A 12250-nucleotide genomic window follows, 5' to 3' on the forward strand; every position below is an offset into this window, starting at 1 on the left:
GACCAAATAGCCTAAGAACCATGCAAAGTTTCATCCCGAACAGATAAGTCCACATGCATATTTGGTTAGTACATGCGCCATTTTTCATACGTAGTCATGCTAGTAGGGATTGTAAAAATGTACGCATTATACCTTCCACGTGGTGCATACCAAATCAGTTGGAGACCAAATCTTGCGTGGATGTATGTCTAGGGTAGCCTAAGAGCCGTGCAAAGTTTCATCCCCAACAGATAAGTCCACATGCCTATTTGGTTAGTACATGCACCATTTTTCATACGTAGTCGTGCTAGTAAGGATTGTAAAAATGTACGCATTATACCTTTAGTTAGTATGTGCGCCATTTTTCATACGTAGTCGTGCTAGTAGGGATTGTAAAAATGTACACATTATACCTTCCATGTGGCGCATACCAAATTAGTTGGAGACAAAATCTTGTGTGGATGTATGTCTAGGGTGGCCTAAGAGCCGTGTGAAGTTTCATCCCCAACAGGTAAGTCCACATGCCTATTTGGTTAGTACGTGCACCATTTTTCATACGTAGTCATGCTAGTAGGGATTGTAAAAATGTACGCATTATACCTTCCATGTGGTGCATACCAAATCAGTTGGAGACCAAATCTTGTGTGGATGTATGTCTAGGATAGCCTAAGAGCAGTGCAAAGTTTAATACCCTACAGATAAGTTCACATGTCTATTTGGTTAGTACGTGCACCATTTTTCATACGTAGTCATGTTAGTAGGGATTGTAAAAATGTACGCATTATACCTTCCATGTGGTGCATACCAAATCACTTGGAGACCAAACCTTGCGTGGATGTATGTCTAGGGTGGCCTAAGATCCATGCGAAGTTTCATCCTCGATAGATAAGTCCACACGCGTATTTCGTTAGTATGTGTGTCATTTTTCATACATAGTCCTGCTAGTAGGGATTGTAAAAATGTATGCATTATACCTTCCACATGGCACATACCAAATCAATTCGAGACCAAATCTTGCGTGGATATATGTCTAAAGTAGCCTAAGAGTCGTGCAAAGTTTAATCCCCAACAAATAAGTCCACATGCGTATTTGGTTAGTACGTGCACCATTTTTCATACGTAGTCGTGCTAGTAGGGATTGTAAAAATGTACGCATTATACCTTCCACGTGGCACATACCAAATTAGTTGGAGACCAAATCTTGCGTGGATCCATGTCTAGGGTGGCCTAAGAGGCATGCAAAGTTCCATTCCCAATAGATAAGTCCACACGTGTATTTCATTAGTACGTGTGCCATTTTTCATACGTAGTCGTGCTAGTAGGGATTGTAAAAATATAGGCATTATACCTTCCACGTGGCACATACCAAATTAGTTGGAGACCAAATCTTGCATGGATGTACATCTAGGGTAGCCTAAGAGCCATGCAAAGTTTAATCCCTAACAGATAAGTCCACATGCATATTTGGTTAGTACGTGCACCATTTTTCATACGTAGTCATGCTAGCAGGGATTGTAAAAATGTATGCATTATACCTTCCACGTGGTGCATACAAAATCAGTTGGAGAATAAATCTTACATGGATGTATGTCTAGGGTGTCCTAAGAGCCATGCAAAGTTTGATCTCCAACAGATAAGTCCACACGCATATTTCATTAGTACATGCACCATTTTTCATACGTAGTCGTGCTAGTAGGGATTGTAAAAATGTACACATTATACCTTCCACGTGGTGCATACCAAATCAATTGGAGGCCAAATCTTGCGTGGATGTATGTCTAGGGTGGCCTAAGAGCCGTGCAAAGTTTATCCCCAACAGATAAGTACACATGCATATTTCGTTAGTACGTTCGCCATTTTTCATATGTAGTCGTGCTAGTAGGGATTGTAAAAATGTATGCATTATACCTTCCACGTGGCGCATACCAAATCAGTTGGAGACCAAATCTTGCCGTCTAGGGTAGCCTAAGAGCCGTGCAAAGTTTAATCCCCAACAGATAAGTCCACATGCATATTTGCTTAGTACGTGCACCATTTTTCATACGTAGTCATGCTAGTAGGGATTGTAAAAATGTACGCATTATACCTTCCATGTGGCATATACCAAATCAGTTGGAGACCAAATCTTGCATGGATGTATGTGTAGGGTGGCCTAAGAGTCGTGCAAAGTTTTATCCCCAGCAGATAAGTCCACACACGTATTTCGTTAGTACGTGCACCATTTTTCATACGTAGTGTCTAACAACGTGGCATGGTTGCAAGGCAAAAATAGATGAGTCAGCCTTCTGCATGGGCAGCATGCACACTCCAAAGGCTTGCCACTAGGGTCGGTGATGCTCCTAGCCTACCTCAGCAAGCCTAATACCAAGCCTACCTTGTCTTGGTATTAGGCTTGGGTGGCCCTTTTTCCCCCACAAAAGGGAGATTTCAATCTTGGAGGCCATATCGTACGTTTCCCTTTCTCAAATTTAACCAAAAATTTTTCCTCCTATTCATCATGCGGAGAACTAAAAATATTAACATTTTTGAAATGTTTGGTCATGTTTGAGAATTACTAGATTTATTTTTAATATTCTTTGTTGATCCTCTAAGGAGTAAAAGTAAAAATTAAACTTCAATCTTCCTAAATCTAACCGTTGGATTTGGGATTTGATAATTCAACCACACACCCTTATGTGCCTACTAACCTTCCACCAATTGGATTTGCTTAATTATTCAAAATACTTAAAAAATGTGGTGTGCTACTAAAATGCATGTATTTTATGACTTTATTTATTATAAATAATTATTTATAATTAGATAAGTCATTCAAAAAATTACCAATAAACCAAGTTAAGCTCTACATAATGTAAAGAGACCACCTACAAAGTTTCAATAACATTTAATCTAAAATGAGTGAGAAATTTAGAATTTAATATGACACTCTCTGTTCGTGACAAAGGTGTGACCACCCTGGAACCATGTCGTGTGACACAAAGAAATTTTTTGTGTATGCATCAAATTTTCGATCAGACTATACGATTGTGTGCACAATAGCATGTGTGATTTTGTGTCTAAAAAGCTTGTTTTTCCACCTCCTAAGGATTGGGGAGTGAACAAAAAGTGGACACCCTTAGCTTGCTACTTCCCTAGGTCAAGCTGATGATGATGCAGAGGGGTCAACACAATATCTTTTGCTACGAGGCATCACTACATTATACCAAGAGCTTGATGCAATCCTCCAGCAAGAGGATCACCTTCAAGGAAGAATACTCATACTCTGGAAACACTTGCAAATCAAAATGTTAGATGCAGTATCTAGTCTTGATTGGACCAGACCAGTAAGCACAAAGACTCTCTGAGATCTATGCCAGCATATGGATGAAGAAGAGAAGAATGTGTTATGTCTCTCAGTGCATGCAAATCTCATATGGTTAAAGGCTGATGTAATACTACTATATGAATGCTTGATGGGAAGCCCCCCTCTTTGGGTAGTAGCCTGACTCTTACCCTTACTACAACAATCACCAACAAATTCCATGGGAAAAGGATCTGCCATAGGAATATGTGATAAACCTTCAATTTAATCTCCCCTATCTTGCCACTCTCTATTCTGATCTACTCACATCCCTCCCTAACTCTAGTACTATCCTCCATATCTTTCCAGAAATCCATGCTAACCCATATTCTTTGCCATGCCTCTTTGCTCATGCCTCTCAACACTATTGCCTAATCCAAGAATCTAACTCCTATCATCCAGTTACACCTAATGTTTTTCCAACACTTGACAATCCATCCCTTGAGGATTATCAAGTTGCTAAATCAATTTTCTCTGCTCTCACTCCACTTTCCACCAACATCCCTACTTCTACCTTCTCAAATTCACTACTTGCTTTGACCTCAAGCTTTTCCCCTAAAGCTAGGAAACACTCATTAGAGCCTTGGACAAACATGCATTAATTATGCAAGGCAGTTATGAAAAAACACTCAAGGAAAGTGCAAAATAGAGTGAAGCCTTAGCAATCATCTTGAAGGTGTCTGTCACCATTGATGACCATTTGCCCAACCTCAACTTCAATCCAAATCAACAGATAGATGCTCAAACAACAAGTTGCCTCTTTCAAAGAGCCATATCTCTTCAAGGGCGTTATGTGTGTTTTTTTGAAGAAATGGTTGATACCGGCTTCTTCAAAACTGAGCAAACAATCTCTAGTGTTCGTGGATTACAAGGAAAAGATCGACAACAAGCTCGCTCCATCTATCATAGCCGCCATCTTTACCATACTCATTCGTCGCAATTGAGGAGATTTGCATGGAGGTAGTTCATGTACCTGCGGATGAACCATGGATCATTGACAGTGGTGCATCACACAACCATAGACATCAAAGAGCATTTTGCTATTCAAGATAGTGGGATTGAGGTGCACCAAGAGATGGGTATTAAGGATATCACCATCACACATGCAGTGGTGGACTTGCAAAATGGAGATAAAGGCTACAAATTGGATGGTCATCAGTTCCAACATTTCAAGTTTACTATCCAGAGGGCATCTTTGATTGTAACTTCTACTCAAGAGGTGAGTATAATCACAATGTTACAACATCTTCCACTATCAAGTTCTTTGCATATTGCCTTTTCAAGTGCAGAGTTAGTTGAGATGGCATAAGAGCTCCCTATGACATACGATGTTTATGATTTTTATGAGTTGCCACCAAGAACTTTAGGGACTCCTATGCAAGGAATAGAGTAAAAGAATGATGGGCATGTATGGATAGAATACACCACCAGTACACGAGTTCTTCAAAGGTATTGTTAGAATGAGTATCTAATGTGCATGGTATTTGAGATGCTATAATGTGGATTGTGCTTATATAGACAATGATATGGTGAATGAAACATAGTGGAAGGGCAGGTTAAAAAAGGTTCCCCCTATTGGCCCAACCTTAGAAGACAAGGGAACGTTGGTTTGTAAACACTCTGGTGAGCCACACCAGTGTGTTGCTATGTGTAGTGCATTAATATACTATTGCTTGCCCCATGAACACAACAAGATTACAAGATGTGCAATACATGTGGGGATGCACGGCCATCTAGTCAAACTAGGATACTCAAGATTGAAGAGCAAATGGGTGGAAAACATGGCGTCAATGCGAGCTTAACTAGCTTCATACGCATCTTGTAAGAACACTAAGATGTTGGTAACAAAAGACATACTGATGGAAATGCTTCTTGTTGAAGAGGCTGACACATGTGATGATCTATATGAGTCCAGGTTCAGGTTCATGAGTCCACATTCAACAAGGTGCTTGAATCAATCACTCCATTGTGCCACTATAGGCATCCAAAGATCTGTCAAATGTGCAAGAAAGGATTCCTACATAGGCGGCAGTGGGCTGGATGCAAATTTGGCTTTGAAGCAACGGTGTACTTATCCTTTCTTGCAAAGCATATTGTTTCTAGGTTAGCTTGAAGATAGACGCTAGCCTCATATTTTTAAAATGTCTACTATCGGCCCTGCATCTGGAATGGACCTTGCAAATAGAATGAGACCTAGTGGAAATTTGGCCAACATGTCGGTGCATTTTGATCACATTCAACCTGTTAGAGGTTGGACTACCATGGGTGCTCATGTTTATGATCCTTATGTTTGAGAGCTTTTGACAATAGCAACGTGTGAGTTAAAATTTCAAAACACAATTGCTCAAGTGCAATTCTGGGAAATGTTGGACAAACAGATGCTAAAGAATGGGTTTGAGAAACCAGAATTTTGAGGATTTATGGTAGATAGTGCTAGTGAAAATTGATTTGCTACTAGGAATGTGTACAATGGCTAGCCTAGAAACAAAATGAAAGGTAAGGAGAGAACTTGTGTGTTTCATTGGGAAATAAGCATGGTCGAGCATACTAGATAATGCATCAAATCACCAATCCAAGAACACAAATCTTTGTGTAGAAGCTGGAGAAATGCAACCATGGAGAGTAGTGCAAGAGAATGCAGAAACATGATTATAAAGTTTTGGTCTCGGACACATGTAAAGGATGGGAAGCTGCCTGGTCTCCAATAATGGATAGCATTTTGGAACATTCATGTAAGTCAATGGGGGTGTGTTTTCATGTCGCAACAAGTCAATGCTGGCTTTGTTTCCACAGTTAATCTATATGAGAACAAGCATTCAAGAATTAGAGCAAGTCATGGGTCAAGAAAATATGTTTCTCTAGATGAATCACAGGTCTTGCAATGAGTGCCCTACAAAGTGCCCATTATCATGCATTTATGTTAGGCAAGCACTTGGGAACTGCTGGACCAGATCTAGATGTAATGAGGCAATGCATATCAGAGGGTGGCTCTAGTAAATCATAGAGAAATAAACTTGTGGACTTGATAGAGGCCACACTTGTGGAGGCAAACTTAAGTTCTCCTGAGATGAGAAGACCAATGTTTGTACCCTTGATAGAACATAGAAAGAGGGGTTTGGGATGACCAGTTGATGAAAGTGAGCTTGATAGTCATCGACCAAAGTACATATCAGTCACAATGAATAGAGTTCTTGGTCAAAAAATAAAGTCTTACATTGGGACCCATTCAAGTCAACCAATAAGAAGCAACTATAAAGAGGAGGATGTGCATGATGCCATCTAGGTAGTACAAAAAACTGAACCGCACACAGTGGTCACATGCTCTGGGTACTTGGTAGATGCATATGGGAGGTGTGGAGTATTGATTAATCCACTTGGTAGAGGGGTTGCACAAGGGGTTCCTACACTCTAATTCAAGGGTAGATAACATCCAAAAGGGATCACAAAGAAATTCATCTAGTTTTACAATACCATGGTTACCTACACATGGAGTGTGGATCATTCTATTCAAGGTGTGCCTGGTAATTCTCTAGACGGTGTAGAAGATTGCATGGGACACGTCTCTAACTATGGAGGAAAAATATCATTTCGTTAAATCAGGGTTTACGTTGGATGATGTTTTCGAGGATACTAGAGTTGACAAGGTATTGTAAATAGTCATGCACGACCTCCGGCTTGTTGTGATGGAAAGATGTGAGATGGAGATCAAAATCGAGTAAGGAATTTAAAGAGAGGATATAGAAGGCAATGAAGGAGAGTGATGACATTGCAAAGGAGGATATTATAATACCTAATGAGGTGAATGTGTTTCATATACAAACTGCAGGTTTAGTGTCTAAAGGCCTCACCTACTCTATCACACTCTAGCAGAGTTTTTGTAGTGTACACATGTGTCTTGAATTTACACAACATGATGCGAAGAAGAGACTTGCATTGATGCCTTGTAAGCACATATACTTTGTATTCATTTCTGTTCTTGGACTGAGCGCAATAGTCCATCAATTCATGCATGAAGATGCTCTCACAAAAGTGGAGCTTTTCCATGCCTTGAGTGTTGGAAGTAACCTTGCAAAGTAGATGGAAATATTCCCAAATTAATGAATATGTTTTTCTCTATGTCAAAGAGTAGCACGGTTTGGGTTTGCCATAAAATATCAGGCGGTGATCCTTTTGTCCCTTGGATGGAAAGTTGCATTAGTTCTGAATCCTTTTTGGCTCTTCTTTGTATTGCATAGTAGCGTGTTGGAGGGTGGATGGGTTTAGTATTTCAACATCAAGTATGGAGTGCATATGTATTCACTACTTTATCTAAGTTTGGAAACATTAAGTGATCATGTCTATCTCTTTTGAGATTTGCATGTTGATGTCATGATTTTGCAAAACTATCTAGATATTTATGTTGGAAGGGTCTTGCTCGCTTACCTGAAAGCACGATAGGATTTGAGAGTGATGTGAGCCAAAAGATCCTTCTAGTCAGAATGAAACCATGTAGGCAAGGTGTTTTTACCAAAGGCACCATGGGATTTGACAAAGTAGAAGGGACCTAGGTGAAGAGTGTTATTTTTACTTTATTCACAATAATGTTAAAAATAGAATTAGAATGTTTATCCATTAATATATCAAGTGAGTAAGATCTAACCTAGTTGCCATATGCTTTTATAAGTTCTAACTAATAAAATAGGAATGTTCATCCATTGATATATTTATAATTTCATATCATCTTATTTTAGCATTTTTCATATATGAGTAATTGCTTAAGTGGGAGGTTTCCTATTTAAAAGGTAGTAATGTGATTTGATGCATTGAGGTTTAGAACTAATGATTAATATATCTAGTTGAATGAAGGGTTTTAATTATAAAGTGTGTAAAGTATGTAAAATATAATTCCTTTTCTTTTTTACATATCTTTTGATGTCAAAGTATCATTTCTTGTCCCAAATACAAAGTTATCATTGATGTCAAAGTATCAATATTGGTTACCGCATATAGAACAATTCTTTTTTTGTCCATATGTATATATAATTTAGTCTTTCTCATGATACTCATAAGCGAAGCAAAGAGGTGGGAGTTTCATCAATGCAACACCATGATTTATGGATGGTTACTTTTAATATATTTGAATTAAAATATGCAATTTTAAAAAGATAAAATAAAATAATGTACTCAGTTACCTTATACCTTGGTCCATATAGTTCAATTCATGCAAGGGAAAAGAGATAAAGCTAGTGGACTGTAAATTCAATGAAGGCATTGAGGGATGTTTTCGTGCTTCTTGAATGCCAAGATATTCTCCCTTTAAAAGTATTTATATATGGGATTTCTTTTAGTGAGTACATTGCCAAGATGCATGGTTCATCCCTCACATGATTACACTCAACGGTGCAAGAGATCTCTTTTCCTTGGACATTGGCCCCATTAACATTGTTTTGGGTTGCATTAGGGGAGAATTGGGGTCTCCAAAGGGCCCCCAATTAGTGTTTCCTAATTTCAAGGGATTAGTGAGGTATTTGATGTGTACTAATGGGAGTGCTCCTTTTTGTGGGTCAACGCCATGTTGAGGTGGAGGGTGGGCAGACCTGCAAACAGCCCCTATTGGCTACTCCTCTTACATCGGGGACCACTCAAACCATCCCTGCCCCCCTCAACCCATGGTTGACCCTTCTCCCATATGCACCTCCCCCAAACAAACCTACAAGTCATTTAAGAGGCGGTGGGCCCTTTTGGGCAAATTTTTCCCCCCTCTTAGCTTGTTACAGGCCTGCCCCCTCCTCTTCTGTGGTCTAGCTCCATTCTCCCTCCATTTTTCAAACGTGGGAACTCATTTGGCATCTTCTCTACCCCCTCCTGCTTTGGTCCATTGTGTTTCTCCCTCTCCAGCACCTCCTGTAGCAGCTGCTCATTCGCTCTCCATTCCTAGCTATAGCACCTCCTATAGCAGCAACTGCTCATCCCCCTTTGCTCTTTCTTCCTCCATTCCTACTAGCATTACCTCCTGTAGTGGCTGCTCATCCCCCTCTGCTCTTTCTCCCTCCATTCCTAGCTACAACACCTCCTGGAGTAGCTGCTCATCCCCCTCTACTCTTTCTCCCTCCATTCCTAGCTATGGCACCTCTTAGAGCTTCTCTCAACCTTTAGTTGCACCCTCTATACCTTCTTCCTCTCTCTCCCTCTATCGGAGCTACTCTCTCCCTCCAAGCTACACTTTCTAGTCCACTATTGCTGTTGTGACCTCTGTACAAGCATGGTGAGGAGACCATACATGTACTCTGTGTCCCACAGGAGCACAAATGCACTGGGTGAATGGGTGCCTTGCACCTATAGCTTGAATGATTGGATAGTCATGAGAGGATCGCCAAGGGTCCACATAAGCTTTCCAAGAGCAAAAGAGGTGATCTTTTGCATGAATGGAAGGGCCACATCATGAATTTCAAGCTTGGGAAGAAAGGATTGCTTGCAAAGGTGCAACACATCTACATGGGGAAGGACATGCACCTTCCTCCATCAAGCAATCAATCGACAATACCATCGCATTGTAAGTCTGCATTTTGTGTAAGATTTTGAAGTGTAATGAGTCAGCTTGAAATTGTATTTTGAAATAGAACCAGTGTAATGAGTGAGTTTGAAATTGTATTTTGAAATAGCACTTGTGCATAGCAAATGTATTTCCTTTAGACTTTGAGGAGTGGGAACCAGTCGAGTGCTTCTTAGATAAGTTTACTACCTAAAGATAGATGGTTGTTGGTTCTTCCCACATTTCTAGAGGGTTTGGCTCAAGTGTGGTATGAGAAGCAGGCCAAAGACGTTCGCCAAAGTTGGCTGAGGTTGATAGCAGCTATGATCGAGTATTTCAGCAAAGAAGAGGAGCCGGAGAATGTGTACCTACAGGTGGCAAACTTGAAGCAGTTAGAGGTGAGATGGCGCGTCGATATGTGGATCGAGCGGCCGTGCTCCTAGATCGTTTAATTGCCACGCAGGAGGACAACACTGGATTTTGTGCTAGAATGACTCAGCATGTGCTGGGCTACCTTGTAGTAGGAGCAAGTGATGAATTTCGACTCAAGCTTAAATGGAAGAATCCAGAAACCATGGTGCTAGCAAGATTGCTCATAAGTTTGATAAAGTTCAGTCTAACCCCACTTCAAAGAAGATGGTTGTCCCTCCGCAACCCCCTCAATTCTTGCAACAATTTGGGGGGTCCAACTCAGGGGCATACCCCCACCCCCCATCAGGGATGTATCCACCGCCTCCACCTGAAATGTATGGTCCTCCCTTAGGTGCTTACCCTCAATAAGGTGTATATCCTCACCCTCCACCTGAAAGATTTCGCTAGCCTTGCCTACGAGCCCCCCTCCTTCCTACTTCCTCGGCCCCTCCTGCTAAAGAAGCCAGAGTCAATGACCTAGCCAAGGCCCTGAATGATCTTCAGCTTGAGATGGTGGGCATCAGAAATGAAGCCAATCGCCCTCCAAGAGAACGTGCCAATGTTGTGTGCTACGAGTGCCACCAGAAGGGTCATTATCGCATGGAATGTCCCAATATTCCAAGGGTGAATCTTCTAAGTGAATTAGGCACCGAGGATTCTGATGTAGAGATCCTTGACCTCGGGAAAAGAAGTCATACCACCTCGAACCCCTCTCCAAACTATGGACCAGGCTACCCCAGGAAGAAGGTGTCCTTCTCAGAGCCCTCAAATGTTGAGATGGTAGACCCACCAATAGAAAAGACTAAAAGATCTTGCAGAAGTAAGTGGTCACCCTCAAATTTTCCCATCGGCTCGGGGCATCATGAGGATTTAGGAAGGCAAATGCATGCTAGAGAGAAGTTCTCTGATTTAAAACAGAGAAATATCTATTGGTATAATGCCAAGTACATTACTCCAAGGATTGCATCAGGCTATGGCCATCTTCAATGCATTGCAACACCACAACTTGAAGACATGGATTGCAGCATGGTGGACACAAGAACAATGCAATCATATAAGGAAAAGATTGCAAAGGATGTGGGCATGGCCATGAAGTTTACATTTGGCTCTAAATGGGTAAGGTTGTCTTGGTTTATGCCTCTGCACATTTTTTCTTCTTGTTTTCATAATATCCAGATGCATAGAACAAAAACCATGTGGTCATGCAAGTGCCCACATGAGAATGCCCTTGAGGAATTGCTTGGGGTGAATTGGGGAAGTAGGTCAGGTGAACAAAACGGTGATCTATTTCAATGCCATGTATGTAAGGACAATGTGGTTGTTAAGTACCACATCTCTCGCCAAATGTTATATTTTGCTTTCCAATATGGGTGCTGGAAGAAAACAGGTGGCAATTGGGTCCCGCTTGACTCTAACGATGATGATAATACAGGGGTACATTTATGTATTGGTTCTCATTTAGGAGATGTCAAGAATGTGATTGTCACATCACAGTGGACTCTTAGGGACATGCGGGAGCACCTATTGGTCATGGAGGATGGCATGTCTGAGTCCTTTCACTTTACCTTAAATGGAGAAAAGGTAGGAAAGCGTGTAGAGAAGCTCATGCATAGTGCCACTTTTATCCCTCCTGCAATATTGAAGATTATCTAGAAAATGTGGGGTGGAACAATTGTGGATTTTGACATTTTCCAATTAATAGTGGTGCAATTAATTTTGATGTTTTGAATGGTTTTGTTTCATGTCAATGTCAAGTTTTTCCCAAAAAATTTACAATTCTTTTTATTTTTTATATTTAGAACATTTGGGTATATATAGGTTATAAAGTTACTTTAGTTTCAAAGTTTCACTATCATAGCCATAGTTCTCCTAGCAACCAATCTACCATGGATTCTACTAGGTCTTCCTTCCACGATTTCATCTCTCATACTCCATTAATTGATAGAGAGGAGGAGTTATTTCCAATCTTTGATAAGAGCATAGATGTCTAGGCACCTAGTTGGGAGCCCGAG

Source organism: Dipteris shenzhenensis, chromosome 30 (assembly GCF_047967505.1).
Source record: "Dipteris shenzhenensis isolate YYH24624 ecotype China chromosome 30, Dip_SZ_1.0, whole genome shotgun sequence".
In the NCBI taxonomy this organism is placed as follows: Eukaryota; Viridiplantae; Streptophyta; class Polypodiopsida; order Gleicheniales; family Dipteridaceae; genus Dipteris; species Dipteris shenzhenensis.